Consider the following 18,569-nt stretch of genomic DNA (forward strand, 5'->3'; position numbering starts at 1 on the left):
ATGTTCTAGAAATGAGAGTGGTTCTCCTAGCATTGCAAGCCCTTCAAGACTCTCTTCCTTCCAGGACCATTGCAATCCAAATGGACAATATGTCAGTGGTGTGGTACATCAACAAACAGGGCGGGACCAGGTCTTACCCCTTGTGTCGAGAAGCACTCAGACTGTAGCAATGGGCGATTTTTTCCCAACGTTTTCTGATAGGAATGCACATCCCAGGGATATCCAATGTTATAGCGGACAGGCTCAGCAGAGCTATTCTCATGCCTCACAAGTGGTCTCTGAATCAGGAAGTTGTGGATCTTATCTTCCGCAAATGGGGACAGCCTTGCTGTGACCTATTTGCCACTCCTCTCAGCAACAAATGCAGCAGCTACTTCTCCCTACTTCCTCTTCTAGGTCATATACCCAGAGATGCTCTAGTCCACGATTGGTCTCAGGGACTCCTTTATGCTTTTCCCCCTTTCCCCCTAATTCCAAGATTCATACAGAAAGCAAAATCGTTGGGTTGCAAAATGATCCTCATTGCCCCATACTGGCCTCGACAAATACGGTTCCCATTCCTACACCTCCACCTTCTGGATCAACAGTGGATTCTGGACCCGGTTCCAGATCTTCTGATTCACCAATCAGGCGGGTTGCACCAATCCCTTCAAACTCTTCAGCTCACAGCCTGGTTACTCCACTTCCAACCTTAGCCAGGCTTTCCAATATCTCCCCAGCAGTCCGTGATATTATTGTTTCCTCACATAAATCTACTACGAGGAAAACTTATGCTAGTAAATGGAAACGGTTTTCTTACTGGGCAGAATCTAGAAATTTGGATCCTTTCTCAGCCCCAGTCCATGAAATTCTTGAATTTCTAGCACAGCTTTTTCAGTCTGGTGTGGCTTCCGCTACCATTAGAGTACAACTAGCTGCCATTTCTAATTTTCATATCGGTATGCTTAATTCTAGCATAATGTCTCTTAAGCTCTGCAAAGCCTTTATGAAAGGAACATCTCTTCTTAGACCCCCAGTTAGAGATCCTCCCCCTCCTTGGGATCTCAATTTAGTTTTAGCCTCCTTAATTTTGCCTCCCTTTGAACCGGCAGCATCATGCTCTTTAAAATTTCTTTCTTGGAAGACACTTTTTTTGGTTGCTATCACTTCAGCTAGATGTGTCTCAGAACTTCAAGCACTATGTGTTCGTCCTCCTTACCTGGTGTTTCACAAGGACAGAGTTTCTCTGAGGACCAATCCATCCTTTATTCCTAAAGTTGCTCAGAGAACAATTTAAATCAATCCATATCTCCCAGTTTTCTTTCCTAATCACAGCAACAAGGCAGAATACAAGCAACACCAATGTACACAGACAATTGCATTTTTACCTCCATAGAACTAAGGAACTAAGAAAGTCAGACCAGTTATTTCTTTCTTATGCTTTCAACAAACAAAGCCTTCCAGTTTCTAAAGTGACCCTATCCAGATGGTTATCTGATACTATTGCCTTTATTTATCAGTTACAAAATAAAGAGCTACCAGCTAAACCAAAAGGTCATTCCACTAGAGCATTAGCCACCTCTGTAGCTTTTCAGTATAGGTTGCCCATAGACTCAATCTGTGCAGCTGCCACTTGGGCAAACCCCACACTTTTATCTCTCATTACAAGGTATATATGGTCTCCCAGAGCAGCGCTTCCTTTGGTTCTACTGTTCTGAAGAGTTTGTTCCAATGAGCCACCCAGGATTTTAGGTGCTAGGGACGCTGTCCCAAACAGCAAGAATGAAGGCGAGATGGACAACTTAACATAAAGATGTTATGTACCTACCATAATGTTCCATGTTAGTTGTCTTCATCTCACCTTCCTTCTTGCATCCCTCTCTCCTTCCCCCTTCCTAGAGGATTGTGAGGAGTTCCCTTTTGCTTTCACTGGCTGAGCATAGGTTCATAGATAGATTTAGTACTAAACTAACTGCCTTTGTGAGCCATTTTAAGCCTAGCCAATCATGCCTTGTGAGACTCAAACCCTATACCTTGTGCTTGTAAGGCAAACACCTTAACCATTCGGCCACCCTTCCAGCCCCTTTTTGGTATGTACCTCACAAGACATCTACAACAACTGGAAAGGCCACAGAAATATCTCACAATGAGGATTAGAGGCCTCAAACAGATGCCAGGTAATTTATAACTCTTTCCGTGTTTAGGTGTATTGGACAACCAGTTTTAGTACCTGGTTACTCTACTTATGTCTAGTGTGCACTATCACAAATGAGATCTGGGTAGCTGACGCTGGGCATTCTGGGATAAGGGGTAGCCTCGAGCCAGTAAACAGCTCTCAAGCTATAGAAGATGGCTGAGGACCGGCTCTGAACCCAAACAGCAAGAAGGAAGGCGAGATGAAGACAACTAACATGGAACATTATGGTAGGTATATAACTTATTTTTATGGTCTAATGAGACCAAGGTTGAACTTTTTGGCCACAATTCCAAAAGGTACATTTGGCACAAAAACACTTCTCATCACCAAAAGAACACTATTCCCACAAGGAAGCATGGTGGTAGCAGTATCATGCTTTGGGGTTGTTTTTTCTTAAGCTGGAACTGGGACTTTAGTCAAGGTGGAGGGAATTATGAACAGTTCCAAATACCAGTCAATTTTCATACGTTCATAGTTTCATAGGTAGGCACTAGGCTATTGGCCCTAGGGCCTATATAAGCCTAGCCAAAAAAGTACCCTGACTTTTGCCACCCAAGAAAATTATTTTCCTTTGCCCCTGTCGAGCAGAGCCACAGAGGTGATCCCTGTGGTGAGTTTCCTATTTCCCATCCAATCATCAAGATTTTTCTTGAAGAGTGCTAATGAGGAGCTTTGTTTGATATAGATAGGTAGTTTGTTCCAGAGTATGGGAAGTCTCTGGGACAGGAATCTATCCCTCCAGCATGTTCTGTTTATTGTAGTGACAAGGTTTAGGTCCCTAGAGCGTGTGTAGCTTGGAGGGATTGGAATTTCTTTAAGTGGAGCATGTCCAACAGCTCTGGGTTTGACATAGCTTTATAAGTTAGGCAGAGATCACCTGTGTAGGTGATATGCGATGGAGTAAAGCTGGAGGTTTTTGAGACGGTCTGCGTAGGGTATCTGTTTGAGGCCTCTAATCCTCATTGTGAGATATTTCTGCGGCCTTTCCAGTTGTTGTAGATGTCTTGTGAGGTACATACCAAAAGGGGCATTGTACTCTATAATGGGTCTAATGAGTGAGAGTAAAGGGGAACAATGACCTCTTTTTTTCCTGGATGAGAAACCTTTTGTGATGAGGTGTGCCACATAGAAGGATTTCCTGACTACTGTGGAAATGTGATTATCAAAGGAGAGACTACTGTCCACCTGGGTCCCAAGGTCACTTATCACACTTTTGGTGTTAAGTAGACTACCACCTATGTGGTAGCTCATGGGTACAGAGTTTTTACCAAAGAGCATGACAATGCACTTTTTGGCATTGAGCTTGAGGCCATGGCTCTGACACCAGGCATCTGTCTCCATGAGGCCCTTTTCTAGGATGTCCACATCATTAGGAGTTTTGATTATGGCTCCTAGTTTGCAGTCATCTGCGAACTTCGTCAGCCAAAGACCTTCTGTGTTAGCCTGTACTACAGAAAAGTAGATACCAAACAGGAGAGGACCCAGGACTGAACCCTGTGGTACTCCACTTGTCACTGGTCTTAAGTCAGATTTGGAGTCTGCTACTTTCACAGTGTGGGTTCTGTCAGTGAGCCAGTTGGCAACCCATCTTGTGACATAAGGATTTATACCTAGTTTAGTGAGTTTATCTATAATTCCATAGTGGGGGATGGTGTCAAAAGCCTTGGCGAGATCTAGACAGGCTGTGTGAACCACCTTACCCTCGTCACCGGCTTTGGTGACTGCTTCAAAGAAGTCTATCAGGTTTAGGAGACATGATCTGCCTTTTACAAACCCGAACTGGGTGTGGTTCAGAGTCTGGGGATTACCAATGTCTTTGTGTATAAGATCCATCATGATATGTTCCATGGCCTTGCAGACCAGGCTTGTTAGGCTAATGAGGCGGTAGTTCCCGGGGTCCGTGGTGGCTCCCCTTTGTGAAGTGGGATAACCATCGCTGTGCGCCATTTAGTGATCAGAAAGCCCTATGTGAGGCTATGATTGAACATGGTGCTTAGGTGGGGTGCCAGTTCATGCTGCAGTTTGTGTAGAATGCAGCCTGGGATGTTGTCAGGTCCAGTGGATGCTATGTTCTTGGCTTTGGAGAGTGTGTTTTTTACCTGTGCAGCCGTGATTACAGGAACTTTGCATTCTTCCAGTATACAGATGGGTCCTATAGGGGGTGAGAGGGGGGTAAAGTTAGCACTAAACCTATCTGCCAGGATGTTGTCAATATCAATTGGTGCCGTATATTTAGTGCCATTGTGCAGTAACTCAGAGCAGATCTGAGTGTTGCCATTGAGATTCTTGACATAGCTATAGATTGCTTTGTGGTTGTCTTTAGAATCAGTGGTGATTTTGTTTTCGTAACTAGCTTTGGAGGATTTTATGAGGGATCTCAGCTTCTTACTGAGGCTGGCCAGGGAGTTCCACCAATCATGGGATTTCACTCTTTTTTGCAACAGTTTCTTTCTTCTGTTGTAGAGTTTATTTATGGCAGGGGACCACCAGACTGGCTTCCTTTTTTGGAGGATAACATCTTAGTTTTGTTAAGGATAGCATGATCCATGCACTTGTGTAAGTGCTTATAAAGTGCATTTGTGTAGGATTCAGCAGTCATACCTCTATTGTCCATCTGCATGGGTGTCGTGAAGTTTGCCACTTCTGTCTTAAGAAGCGTGAAGTTGGCTTTGGAAAAAGGATCTGACCAATGAGGACTTGACCTGTGGTGTGGAACACCGGTCGCCCATGTTGGTAATGACCAGGTCTAGGATATTGCTGCCCCTGGTGGGAGTGTGGATAAGTTGGATTTCCAGAAAATGTTGAGCAAAAGAGTTGGTACATGAGTAGTTTTCCCAGTTAATGGTGGGGTAGTTGAAATCGCCCTTTATTAGGGTGTTGGGTTGTACCCTAATATTTTCCAGTGCATCAAGAAATGAGGAGTGGGAATCCGGGAGCATGATGGGGGATCTGTAGCAAGTTACAATTTGGATTTGGATTGTGGTCTTGCCCAGAGTTAGTTGCACTTGGATAATCTCGGATGTATTATGCTGAGCAACTAGCCTGGAGGTGTGGATATCCTTAATGAATATGGACACGCCTCCGCCTTTACTGTTTCAGTCCAGGTTAGGTGGCCGAAAGGTGTGGTATGAATTATAGCCTGGTAATGCAGGGGTTCTCTCTGGAGCCTTAATTCAGGTCTCTGTCACTGCACAGATATCAATGTTCTCCATTTTAAGGAGTGCCTCGAGTTAGTGCATTTTGTGGTTTAGACTTCTAGCATTGAGTAGCATTACCCTCAGATATTGCTTGCTTGTACCTGTTAAGGTGGTGAATTTGTCATTTGAACTTTGCCTAAAAAAGGCACTATAGGGGTGGCAAGAGCCTTAGCCAGTATCCAGAATCCCAAGTGTGACAGGTGCATGCCATCTCTGGCAAAGCATCGTGGTCTATCGATCATGTCATCCCAGGCAGACAGATGCTGGATCCCCTTAGAATGACACCAGAAGCTTAGCCAATTGTTGAAGTCAATCATTTTGTCCTTGTACTGTGGTATCAGTCTGGGTGATGGCAGGATGCTGCTCAGGGCTAGGAACATCAAATATAACATGAAATATAAAGAATGGCAAATTCTGATGGCTTTAAGCAATAGGGATGACATAACTTTTAAACCAGCTGATAAAGGCAATAAAATGGTAGTTCTTGACCCTATTGATTATTTTAATATGTGTATGGAACATCTTAATGACATCAATACATATGAAAGAGTCAACATTGAATGTTATAATTCTTCTATTTTAGAATATAAAAATCTTATACATAAGGGTTTGAGGTTAGGATACTTTGTGACTAGTGATGTTAAGAACAAATTTCAGATTGATGATTGTCACATGGCTTATTTTTATTGCCTACCCAAAATACATATTTATTGAAACCCTCTGGTAGACCTATTGTCTCAGGTCAAAAATATTTTTTGCATAATTTGGGTATTTTCTTACATAATTTTTTTTCACCTTATGTCAAGGCATTGCCTTCTTTTTTGATTGATGTGTTTGATTTTCTTGATAAAATTAGAAATGTTAAATGGAACAACAATATGTACTGGGTCACCATCGACATAAAAAGCCTGTATACAAATATTAGTCATAGTTTTGGTATTGAGGCTATTAGATTTTTTCTGGGTGACTCTCCTGTAACTGAGTTTATAGTTGAATTAACTCAGTTTTCTTTAACAAATAATTTTTTTGAATTCCATAATAGGCTATATCGTCAAAAACAGGGCACTGCAATGGGGGCTGCCTTTGCCCCCATGTATGCAAATTTAGCTATGGGTCTGTTCGAATTAGAGTATGTATACAGACATGAATTTTTTCATAAGCATGTCATTAAGTACTTTCGATACGTAGATGATTTAATTTTCTTGGTAGAAGGTGAACAGTCTCTGGCTCATCAATTTTTTGTTGATCTAAATTCTAACAGATTTTGTTTAAAGTTTGATAGATTAAGGATAAGCACTTGTCTTCCTTTTCTTGATGTCATATTAGACATTTCTAAAGGTTATAAGTTAGTTACTTCAGTGAATAGGAAATTTGCAGGAGCTACTCAGTATGTACATAGCTCCAGTGGCCATCCCCCACATACTATTAATTCCCTACCATATAGTGAAATTTTACGTATTTCCAGACTATGTAATAGTAAGGAAATATTTCATAGGGAATTAGATTTGCTGTATCATTCATTTTCTAAGAGAGGCTATCAGACTGCTGTATTAGAAGACAGTTATAGAAAATTTTGTGGAAATACAGAAAACAGACATAGACATAACAAAATGGGTAATAAATGTGACAATTTAACAACTATGAATAAGAGGTCAGAAGATAAAGAGACCATATATTTTGTTACCATGTATAGTTGCTTTACCACTGAGTTTACTAAAATAATTTCTCAATTCTGGAATTATTTATGTTCTTTAAGTAATGTCAGGACATGGTTAAATGTAGATTTAAAGTTCTCATATCGAAAGGGAAGAAGTATCAAGGACATATTAGTAAAAAGTAAATTTAGTTTTCCAAGCGACACTGTAATACATAATATTACAAGTAGGGGTACACACCAATGTGGTAAATGCAAAGCTTGTAAATTTGTGGTACCATCTTTTGAATATATTAATAAGATTCCTTTTAGAGTTAAATATTCTTTTCACTGCAATTCAGAAAGGATCATTTATGCTCTTTGTTGTCCTTGTAAAAAGTTCTATATTGGAGAAACTAAGAGAGCCTTCAAAGTAAGACTCTTGGAACATATTAGAGATATTATTAATAAAAAAGAAGAAAGCCCTGTAGCTATGCATTTTTTACAATTTCATAATGGTGATTTTAATGGATTACAAGCAACAGTGTTAGAGCAGATACAGGATTATAAATATAACAGTTTGAATATAAAGCAACTGTTGCTGCAAAAGGAAGCTGTATATATTTTAAAATTTAAAACTTTGTTTCCTGATGGTTTAAATGAAGATTTTAACTGGAGAATGCTGCTAAATTGAATTCTAGTGTTTCACATTGTTAATTGTATAATAGGATTAATTAATCAATTATTGTGGCATATATATATGTGTATAGTGTTTTATCTCATTTGTACTCCTTGAAGGCTTAGGCCGAGACGTCAGAGAGAGAAGTTTGCAATAAACTGCTTTTGGTGGATCCTACTTTGTTGTTTTTCCTAGGGTCATACCTGCCTGGGCTACAAGATCGGAGAGCTCCTCCATGTCTCTTTTCATGTAGTCCAGGGAGGTATGTCTCAGGTCATTCACACCAACATGGACAATGACAGAGTCATATTTATACTTGTGGAGTGACCTGAGTGCATGCATTATATGGCGGATCCTGGCACCCGACAGGCAGCTGACAGTAATTTTCGCCTTGTTTAGCCTGGTGAGTGAAACATCAGTGTGCCTAACTATAGAGTCACCTATGACTAGAGTGTTGGGTATGTTGTTATGCCTTATGGGCTGTGGTTGAGTGGCACACTGAGTTTGTGGGCTACGTGTCATTTGGGTTGTGTTGGGGGGTGGAGGTTGCTTGCATTTCTGCTTTGGAGGTCTCTGTTGCTTGAGCAGATTTTTATTTTGAGCCTCTGCGAATGTAGGTTTGTTTCGTGTTTCTATGTGTGTGTTTTGGTGTTATAGGTTTTGAGGGACTATGTGATGAGTGTGGTGTGGTGCAAGTGTTTAACTTCTCCTCTTGACTGTCTAGTCCAGTCTTGGGTGAAGAGAGCTTTGCTTCCAGTTTGGCTATATAAGTGCATCTCTCACAGGTTGTAGTGTTGGATGGTAGGAGAGGGTTGTCTGCGTACATGAGGCAATTGCTGCATTGCCCCAAGATGCCCAGATTCATCAGGTACACAGAAGAAAACACCGGGAGCTGACCCTTAGACATGGCTGGATTGGTGCTTATTTATTAAGTACTAAAAACTGTTTTCCTCTAGACAAGTGAGGAAAGTTGAGTGCTGTAGTAATTTGTAGCTTATTTAGTGCTTACAATGAGTTCTGAACAAGTGCTGAGCTCAAAGAAACAGATTTTAGTGCTAAAACTAAAAAACTGGCTAGTTCTAAGGGAAAATTTGAAGAGCAGACTTTATGATGCCGGGAATAGTTTAACCCTAGCTAAGCGGCATGCATAAAGTGTATTTTTTTTTAATATAACAGTAGCAAATGAGCAAACTGATTTAAACAAATTAACCAGTTAACCAATAAAAAGCTAAAAACTGAGACCCGTTCCAGCAGTCTTCGATCAGACAAGTACTAACTGCACACTCCTGCCACTAGGGTGCAGGGGAAACTTCTCCAGAAAAAGATGGTCTGGATTAGTGCTCAAGTTATACAAATAAAGTTAGCAGGTCTGAATTTAGTCTATGCTACGGCAAACAAGGCATACCAATTTCAGAAAGAAACAGTTTAAATGAGAAGGCAAAATAAGCCTTTAACCAGGAACTCCCAGCTCAGAAGGGGTGAATAGTACAGCTGTGTACACTTACCATAAATGTAGATGTTCGAGCGTATTCACTGTTGCCGTCCTAACCAATGGGTTATCCGGCTCCCGGTAGCCCTCGATCAGCAGAATACCAAAGGTAAGTAAAAATGGCATCGGCTGTCACCGGTTATAAAGGACGTCAGGGTGTCTAATACAAAAAGAGGCAGCTGACATCACTTCCTCAGTCTTTCTTGCCATAACAGTCAGAAGCCCCCAGAAAACAAGACTTAAACCAAAAGCCATTTTGGCAAATAATACCAAATTTAGCCTGTACCTTAGGAAAAGAGAAAAGGGGGAAGGAGGGAGAGAAACCAGGACTGCAACAGTGAATACACTCGAACATCTACATTTATGGTAAGTGTACACAACTGTACTATGTTCATCATGTTTCACTGTTGCAGTCCTAACCAATGGGTTGATTACCAAAGCCCAGAGAAAAGGGAGGAGGAACCAACAGAATCAAGGATTGGAGATAATGCCCTACAGAACAGCAGTGGCAAACCCTGCCCCGGTTCTTGAAAACATAGGCAAATCATAATACTTTGTGAAAGTGTGAACAGAAGACCATGAGGCAGTCTCCAAAATGTCTTTAGTAGGGACACCCCTTAAAAAGGCTGCAGAAGTGGAAGCTGCTCTAGGCTATTGGGTCCTAACCCCTTGAGGAGGAACCTTGCCATGAAAGGAATAACAAAAAGTAATACAATGTGCAATTCATTTCAAAATGGTTTGCTTAGAAATAGCCTTGCCCTGGGCTCCAGAGGCAAAAATGGCCAATAACTGTGCTGATTTCCGAAGGTGTTTAGTCCTGTCCAGGTAAAACCTGAGCTGTCTATGCACATCAAGTGAATGTAGGATTCTTTCACCTCTTCTACGAGGATTAGGAAAGAAGGTAGGAAGGTGTATGAACTGATTAAGAGTCAGGCTAGAAACCACCTTAGGCATAAAGGAGGGATTGGTTCTGAGAGAGACCCTATCTGCATGGAAAATAAGAAAAGGCTCCACAGCCATCAAAGCATGCAGTTCCAAAACCCTCCTTGCCAACATCCTGGCAGATAGATTCAGTGCTAACTTTACCCCCCTCACCCCCTAAAGGGCCCATATCTATACAGGAAGAATGCAGAGTCCCTGTAATCACAACTACTGAGGTAAAAGATGCACTCTGTAAAGCCAGAAACACAGCATCCATGGGACCGGACAACATCCCAGGCTGTGTTTTACATGAACTTCAGAATGAACTGGCTCCCCATTTAAGCAGCATGTTCAATAATAGCCTTGCATCAGGCTTTGTGCCCACTGAATGGTGCACAGCAACAGTTATCCCACTCCACAAAGGGGGAGCCAACACTGATCCCGGGAACTATCGACCTATTAGCCTGCTGAGCCTGGTCTACAAGGCCATGGAACGTATCAACATGGAACTCATAAACAAAGACATTGGTAACCTTCAAACTCTGGATCCCACCCAGTTCAGGTTTGTGAAAGGCAGATCATGCCTCCTGAACCTGATCGACTTCTTTGCGGCAGTCACCAAAGCCGTAGATGAGGGTAAGGTGGTTCACACAGCCTATCTTGACCTCGCCAAGGCTTTCAACACCATCCCCCATTCTGGAATTATAGCTAAACTCACTAAACTAGGTATAAATCCCTACATCACAAGATGGGTTTCCAGCTGGCTCACAGACAGAACCCACACTATAAAAATTGCAGACTCCAAATCTGACCTCAAAGCAGTGACAGGTGGAGTACCACATGGTTCCATCCTGGGACCACTCCTGTTTGGTATCTACTTCTCTGAAGTACAGGTTAACACAGAAGGCCTCTGGCTAATGAAGTTCGCAGATGACTGCAAACTAGGAGCCATAGTCAAGTCCCCAAATGATATGGACATCCTACAGAAGGGCCTCGCTCAGACAGATGCCTGGTGTCAGAGCCATGGCCTCAAGCTCAATGCCAAAAAGTGCAGTGTCATCCCCTTTGGTAAAAAATCTGTACCCATGAACTACCACATAGGCAGCAATCTACTTAACACCGAATGTGTGATAAGAGACCTTGGGACCCAGTTGGACAGTAGTATCTCCTTTGACAGTCACATCGCGACAGTAATCAGGAAGTCCTTCTATGTGGCACACCTCATCATAAAAGGGTTCTCATCCAGGAAAAAAGAGTCATTGTTCCCCTCTACTCAGCACTCATTAAACCCATTATAGAGTACAACGCCCCTTTTGGAACGTACCTCACAAGACATCTGCAGCAGCAGGAAAGGCCACAGAAGTACCTCACAAAGAGGATTACTGGCCTCAAACAAATGCCCTACACTGGCTGCCACAAAAACTCCAGCTTTACTCCATAGCATATCGCCTGCTCCGAGGTGATCTCTGCCTAACATATAAAGCTATGTCAAACCCAGAGCTGTTGGACATGCTCCACTTAAAGAAATCCCAAACCCTCCGAGCTACACGCTCTAGGGACCTAAACCTTGTCACCACAATAAACAGGACATGCTGGAGGGATAGAGTCCTGTCCCAGAGACTTCCCATACTCTGGAACAGGCTACCCATCTATGTCAAGCAAAGTTCTTCATTAACACTCTTCAAGAAAAATCTTGATGAGTGGATGGGAAATAAGAAATACACCCCGGGGATCACTTCTGTGTCTCTGCTCGACAGGGGCACAGGGAAATAACTTTCTTAGGTGGCATAAGCCAGGGAACCTTGTTGGATAGGCTTATGTAGGCCCTTGGGCTGATAGCCTAGTACCTACCTATGAACCTATGAACCTATAGCCAAGAGGAAGGCAGTCTTCCATGAGAGAAACTTTAAATCTGCAGTGGCAGCTGGCTCAAAAGGAGGAAGAGTGAGTTTCTCTATAAAAAAATTAAGATCCCAGGCTGGAGTAGGCACTCTTCTGGGAGGTTTTAAGTTGCAAGCACCTCTGAGAAACATTTTCATCAGGGGATGAGAGAAAATGGGTTGTTCAAAAGAACAATGAGCAAAAATGGCTGAAGCATGGATCATGATAGAGGAAAAAGAGACCACCCTGAAGCAAATCAGCCAGGTATTCCAGGATCAGAGGAAGGGTAAGCTGAGAAGAATATTCCCCTCTAGCCTGCATCCAGTGAGAGAATCTTTCCCATTTGCCAGCATAAGACTTCCTAGTGCTAGGCCTCCTGGCCTCCCTCAGCACGTCAACCACCTGCTGGGGAAGGGAAAAAGAAAAGGATGGAGTCATACAATGAGCCATGCTGCCAAATAGAGAGACTGACGATGAGGAAGTAGAATGTTTCCCCCTTCCTGAACCGAAAGATCTGGCTTCAGAGGAAGATGCCAAGGAGGAAATTGGGAGAGACTGCAAAGCCGTGGATACCAATGCTGTCTGGGCCAGTCCGGAGCTGTGAGATTAGTCCTTGGTCATTCTTCCCTGATCTTCAATAATACTCTGGGAAGAAGAGGAGGTAGGCATAAACTGACAGCAGCATCCAAGGGAAGGACAGAGCATCCACTTTCCAGGCTCTGCTGTGATGCTGTCTGGTGCAAAAAAGAGGTAGAAAATGGTTGTCTGGAGAGGAGAAAAGATCCACTTGAGGAGTGCCCCAACTTTGAATGATGCTGTAAAAAATTGCTCTGTTCAGCTGCCACTCGTGAGGATCCAGGGTCCGTCTGCTCAAATGGTCTGCTAAAACATTGAGCCTTCCTGGAAGAAACTGAGCTAGGAGATGCAGGCCCAGGGATGCTGCTATGGACCAAAGACTCATGCTCTGTCCGCACAGGTGGTATGAATGAGTCCCTCCCTGCTTCTTGATGTACCACATGACTGTGGTGTTGTCTGTCCTGACAAGCAGGGTCCCTGGAGAATGAAGATGCTTGAAAGCTAGTAAGGCCTGCTGGACTGCCATCAACTCCTTTAAATTTATGTGCAGGTGCATCTGCTGGGCATTCCAACTTCTCTGTATGCATCTGCCATCCAGGTGAGCTCCCCAGGTGTAGTCCAATGCATCTGTGGTAAGAACTTGAGTGGCAAGGGGTGGGCGAAAAGGCATGCTTTTGTTCTGTAGACAGGCTGTTGCCCACCATAGAAACTCTGTCTGCAGACATGGAAGCAGAGGAATTATCACATCCAGGTCCTGTGTGTGTTGACACCAAATATTCTTGAGGTACCATTGCAATTTCCTCATATGCAGTCTTGCATATGGAGTCATGAGAATGCAAGAGGCCATGAATCCTAGAGCCTGTAGGTATTTCCTTGCAGGGAGCTGGGACAGGCTTGCCAAGTCCTTGAAGTTAACTGAAAGAGTTATATGCTTCTCCTGGGTGAGATATATCATCTGGGTGGCTTTGTTCAGACTCGCTCCCAGGAATGTTATCTCTTTGGATGGCACAATTTTTGCTTTGTCCTGATTGAGAGTGTAACCCAGAGAAGAGAGAAGAGTCTTTACAAATTCTAGATCCTTTAACAGCTGTTTCTGAGAATTTGCTAGAATTAGACAGTTGTCCAAGTATGGATAAATCTGAATTTTATTCTGCCTGCAAAAAGCAATGACTGAAATCAGGCACTTTGTGAAAACTCTGGGAGCAGTAGATACGCCAAAGGGCAGTACAGAGAATTGATGATGTTGCTTGCCCACCCTGAAATGAAGGTATTGTCTGCAACTTTCCCTGATAGGGATGTGCAGATAAGCTTCTTTGAGATCCAACATTACCAGCCAGGAATCCTTTTCTAACATTGGCAGCAACTGATGCAGAGTGAGCATTTTGAACTTTGGAGTAATCAAGAAAGAGTCCAGGATGGCTAGATCTAGGATAGGACACCAGGTGCCTTCTTTTTTGGAACTAGGAAAAGGCTGGAATAGAAACCCTGGCCTACCTGCTGAACAAGAACAGATTCTATTGTTCCCAGATGCAACAGAGACAAAATTTGCTTTTCTACTTCTGCCCTTTGGTTTGGAGGAGTATCCAGGAATCCTTTGGGTACTGGAAAGGCATGGAAAGAAAACTTGTGTCCTAGGGATACAGTTCTGAGTACCCATTTGTCGTCTGTGATGGTGGCCCAGACATTTGCAAAAAGGGCCAACCTTCCCCCTAAAGGACTCTCCGGGCAGGCAAGAACAGGCAGACGTTGGACAGAGTCACTGAGAATGTTTAGATTGAGATGCAGGCTTAGAACTTTCCACCTTGGAAGAGGAAGCCTGCCAATGCTTAGACCTTTGAGAGGTAGCCACCTGTCCCTTAGAAGATTTGTAACCTCTAGTCCTAGAATGGTTCTGTCTGCTGGTATTAGGGAACATCCAACTCTTAGAAGGGTAATTCCTGCTAAAGCAAGGAGGCTGAACTTGCAGAAAGTCTTTAACTGTCTGCATAGACTTGGCCTTGTCTTCCATCTTCTTGAGCACTTCCTCTGCTTTGCTGCCAAAAAGACTGTTCTTATGCAAAGATACATCTAAAAGCTTAGCATTGACAGGCTCTGGTAGGGGCTGCTCCCTGAGCCAAGCATGCCTTCTAATAACAGAGCCAGTAGCTGTAGCTTTACAGGAGACTTCTAGAATGTCAAAACCACAATGTAATGAATGTTTATTGACAAGACCGGCAGAATTCAGCAAATCCTGCATATTCTTACTTTCCACCAACAGAGGCACACTTTCTATCCTAGACTTAATAGCTTCCAAGATGTGCTGCTGGTACTTCAGCATATGAAAAAGACAATTAGTAGACCTAATAGCAAGAGTGGCAGAGGTATAAACCTTTTTACCCCACCTATCTAGGTCCCTAGATTCCCTGTCAGAAGGAACAGGATTTTTAGTAACAGTGGCCTTAACTCCTTATTGGCCTTGGATCAGCCAACGGATTCCTGAAAAAAATAACAAATGAGAATCATGGACTCTATAGTACCTGTCGGGTTTCCTGGAAGCAGGAGGAACCAAATTTGGAGTCACGGAATTTTCCAGAAAAACATAATCAACCACTTCCAACCACCTGCTGGGGAAGGGAAGAAGAAAAGGATGGAGTCATACAATGAGCCATGCTGCCAAATGGAGAGACTGACGATGAGGAAGTAGAATGTTTCCCCCTTCCTGAATCAAAAGATCTGGCTTCAGAGGAAGATGCCAAGGAGGAAATTGGGTGAGACTGCGAAGCCATGGATACCAATGCTGTCTGGGCCAGTCCGGAGCTGTGAGATTAGTCCTTGGTCATTCATCCCTGATCTTCAATAATACTCTGGGAAGAAGAGGAGGTAGGCATAAACTGACAGCAGCGTCCAAGGGAAGGACAGAGCATCCACTTTCCAGGCTCTGCTGTGATGCTGTCTGGTGCAAAAAAGAGGTAGAAAAAGGGTTGTCTGGAGAGGAGAAACGATCCACTTGAGGAGTGCCCCAACTTTGAATGATGCTGTAAAAAATTGCTCTGTTCAGCTGCCACTCATGAGGATCCAGGGTCCGTCTGCTCAAATGGTCTGCTAAAACATTGAGCCTTCCTGGAAGAAACTGAGCTAGGAGATGCAGGCCCAGAGATGCTGCTATGGACCAAAGACTCATGCTCTGTCTGCACAGGCGGTATGAATGAGTCCCTCCCTGCTTATTGATGTACCACATGACTGTGGTGTTGTCTGTCCTGACAAGCAGGGTCCCTGGAGAAAGAAGATGCTTGAAAGCTAGTAAGGCCTGCTGGACTGCCATCAACTCCTTTAAATTTATGTGCAGGTGCATCTGCTGGGCATTCCAACTTCTCTGTATGCATCTGCCATCCAGGTGAGCTCCCCAGGTGTAGTCCGATGCGTCTGTGGTAAGAGCTTGAGTGGCAAGGGGTGGGCGAAAAGGCATGCCTTTGTTCTGTAGACAGGCTGTTGCCCACCATAGAAACTCTGTCTGCAGACATGGAAGCAGAGGAATTATCACATCCAGGTCCTGTGTGTGTTGACACCAAATATTCTTGAGGTACCACTGCAATTTCCTCATATGCAGTCTTGCATATGGAGTCATGAGAATGCAAGAGGCCATGAATCCTAGAGCCTGCAGGTATTTCCTTGCAGGGAGCTGGGACAGGCTTGCCAAGTCCTTGAAGTAAACTGAAAGAGTTATATGCTTCTCCTGGGTGAGATATATCATCTGGGTGGCTTTGTTCAGACTCGCTCCCAGGAATGTTATCTCTTTGGATGGCACCATTTTTGCTTTGTCCTCATTGAGAGTGTAACCCAGAGAGGAGAGAAGAGTCTCTACAAATTCTAGATCCTTTAACAGCTGTTCCTGAGAATTTGCTAGAATTAGACAGTCGTCCAAGTATGGATAAATCTGAATTTTATTCTGCCTGCAAAAAGCAATGACTGGAACCAGGCACTTTGTGAAAACTCTGGGAGCAGTAGATAAGCCAAAGGGCAGTTCAGAGAATTGATGATGTTGCTTGCCCACCCTGAAATGAAGGTATTGTCTGCAACTTTCCCTGATAGGGATGTGCAGATAAGCTTCTTTGAGATCCAACATTACCAGCCAGGAATCCTTTTCTAACATTGGCAGCAACTGATGCAGAGTGAGCATTTTGAACTTTGGAGTTATCAAGAAAGAGTTCAGGATGGCTAGATCTAGGATAGGACACCAGGTGCCTTCTTTTTTTGGAACTAGGAAAAGGCTGGAATAGAAACCCTGGCCTACCTGCTGAGCAAGAACAGATTCTATTGCTCCCAGATGCAACAGAGACAAAATTTGCTTTTCTACTTCTGCCCTTTGGTTTGGAGGAGTATACATGAATCCTTTGGGTACTGGAAAGGCATGGAAAGAAAACTTGTGTCCTAGGGATACAGTTCTGAGTACCCATTTGTCGTCTGTGATGGTGGCCCAGACATTTGCAAAAAGGGCCAACCTTCCCCCTAAAGGACTCTCCGGGCAGGCAAGAACAGGCAGACGTTGGACAGAGTCACTGAGAATGTTTAGATTGAGATGCAGGCTTAGAACTTTCCACCTTGGAAGAGGAAGCCTGCCAATGCTTAGACCTTTGAGAGGTAGCCACCTGTCCCTTAGAAGATTTGTAACCTCTAGTCCTAGAACAGTTCTGTCTGCTGGTATTAGGGAATGTCCAACTCTTAGAAGGGTAATTCCTGCTAAAGCAAGGAGGCTGAACTTGCAGAAAGTCTTTAACTGTCTGCATAGACTTGGCCTTGTCTTCCATCTTCTTGAGCACTTCCTCTGCTTTGCTGCCAAAAAGACTGTTCTTATGCAAAGATACATCTAAAAGCTTAGCATTGACAGGCTCTGGTAAGGGCTGCTCCCTGAGCCAAGCATGCCTTCTAATAACAGAGCCAGTAGCTGTAGCCCTACAGGAGGCTTCTAGAATGTCAAATCCACAATGTAATGAATGTTTATTGACAAGACCGTCAGAATTCAGCAAATCCTGCATATTCTTACTTTCCACCAACAGAGGCACACTTGCTATCCTAGACTTAATAGCTTCCAAGGTGTGCTGCTGGTACTTCAGCATATGAAAAAGACAATTAGTAGACCTAATAGCAAGAGTGGCAGAGGTATAAACCTTTTTACCCCACCTATCTAGGTCCCTAGATTCCCTGTCAGAAGGAACAGGATTTTTCGTAACAGGCCTTATTGGCCTTGGATCAGCCAACAGATTCCTGAAAAAAAAAACAAATGAAAATCATGGACTCTATAGTACCTGTCGGGTTTCCTGGAAGCAGGAGGAACCAAATTTGGAGTCAAGGAATTTTCCAGAAAAACATAGTCAACCACTTCCAACACAGGTGGAATAGCCAAAGGCTTATGCTGAGGCAAATCCAAAAACTCCCTAATCCTTTTCTTAGAAAGGGGATAATCCTGACTTTCCCATTTAAAATGCTCCCTGAAAGTATTTAAAGTGTCACCAAAAGAGAAATCTTCTGGAGGAGAAGCAGAAGGGATGGACTCCTCTGCATCTGAATCCTCAAAAGGAGAGAAAGCCTGAGAAACTTCTTTTTCATCAACAGAAATGCTAGAAGTATCAGAACCTGAATAAGACAAAGCCTCAGGAGAGACATTCCTACCTGTTTTGGAAGTAGGAGGCTGTGAACCCCTAATAAGAGTCAAAAGGTCATCAGCCATTTTAACCATTTGAGAATGAGGGGAACGAGAGGAAACTGGAATCTGTTTCTTCGCAGGCTTATGACTGGAAGATTTACCTGCAAGTCTGAAGGACTCGGGAGGCCTGGCAACCACCGAAGTTGCAGCCAAAGTGGTCAGTATGAGCTTGCTGTCTGAATGAAGAATTGAGGCCTTGGACACTGGAGTCAGCTTAGCGGCTCTGGATCCAGCTGAAGAGGCAACAGGGAGAAGGTTAGAAGGCAAAATGGAAGCCAGATGCCTGAGGGCCTCTGAAATGGTCTCAGCCGAGGCCTGTGATTGAAAATCCGTGGGC

The sequence above is a fragment of the Protopterus annectens genome, chromosome 7.part1, assembly GCF_019279795.1.
Source record: "Protopterus annectens isolate FY-2018-M chromosome 7.part1, PAN1.0, whole genome shotgun sequence".
NCBI lineage: Eukaryota > Metazoa > Chordata > Ceratodontiformes > Protopteridae > Protopterus > Protopterus annectens.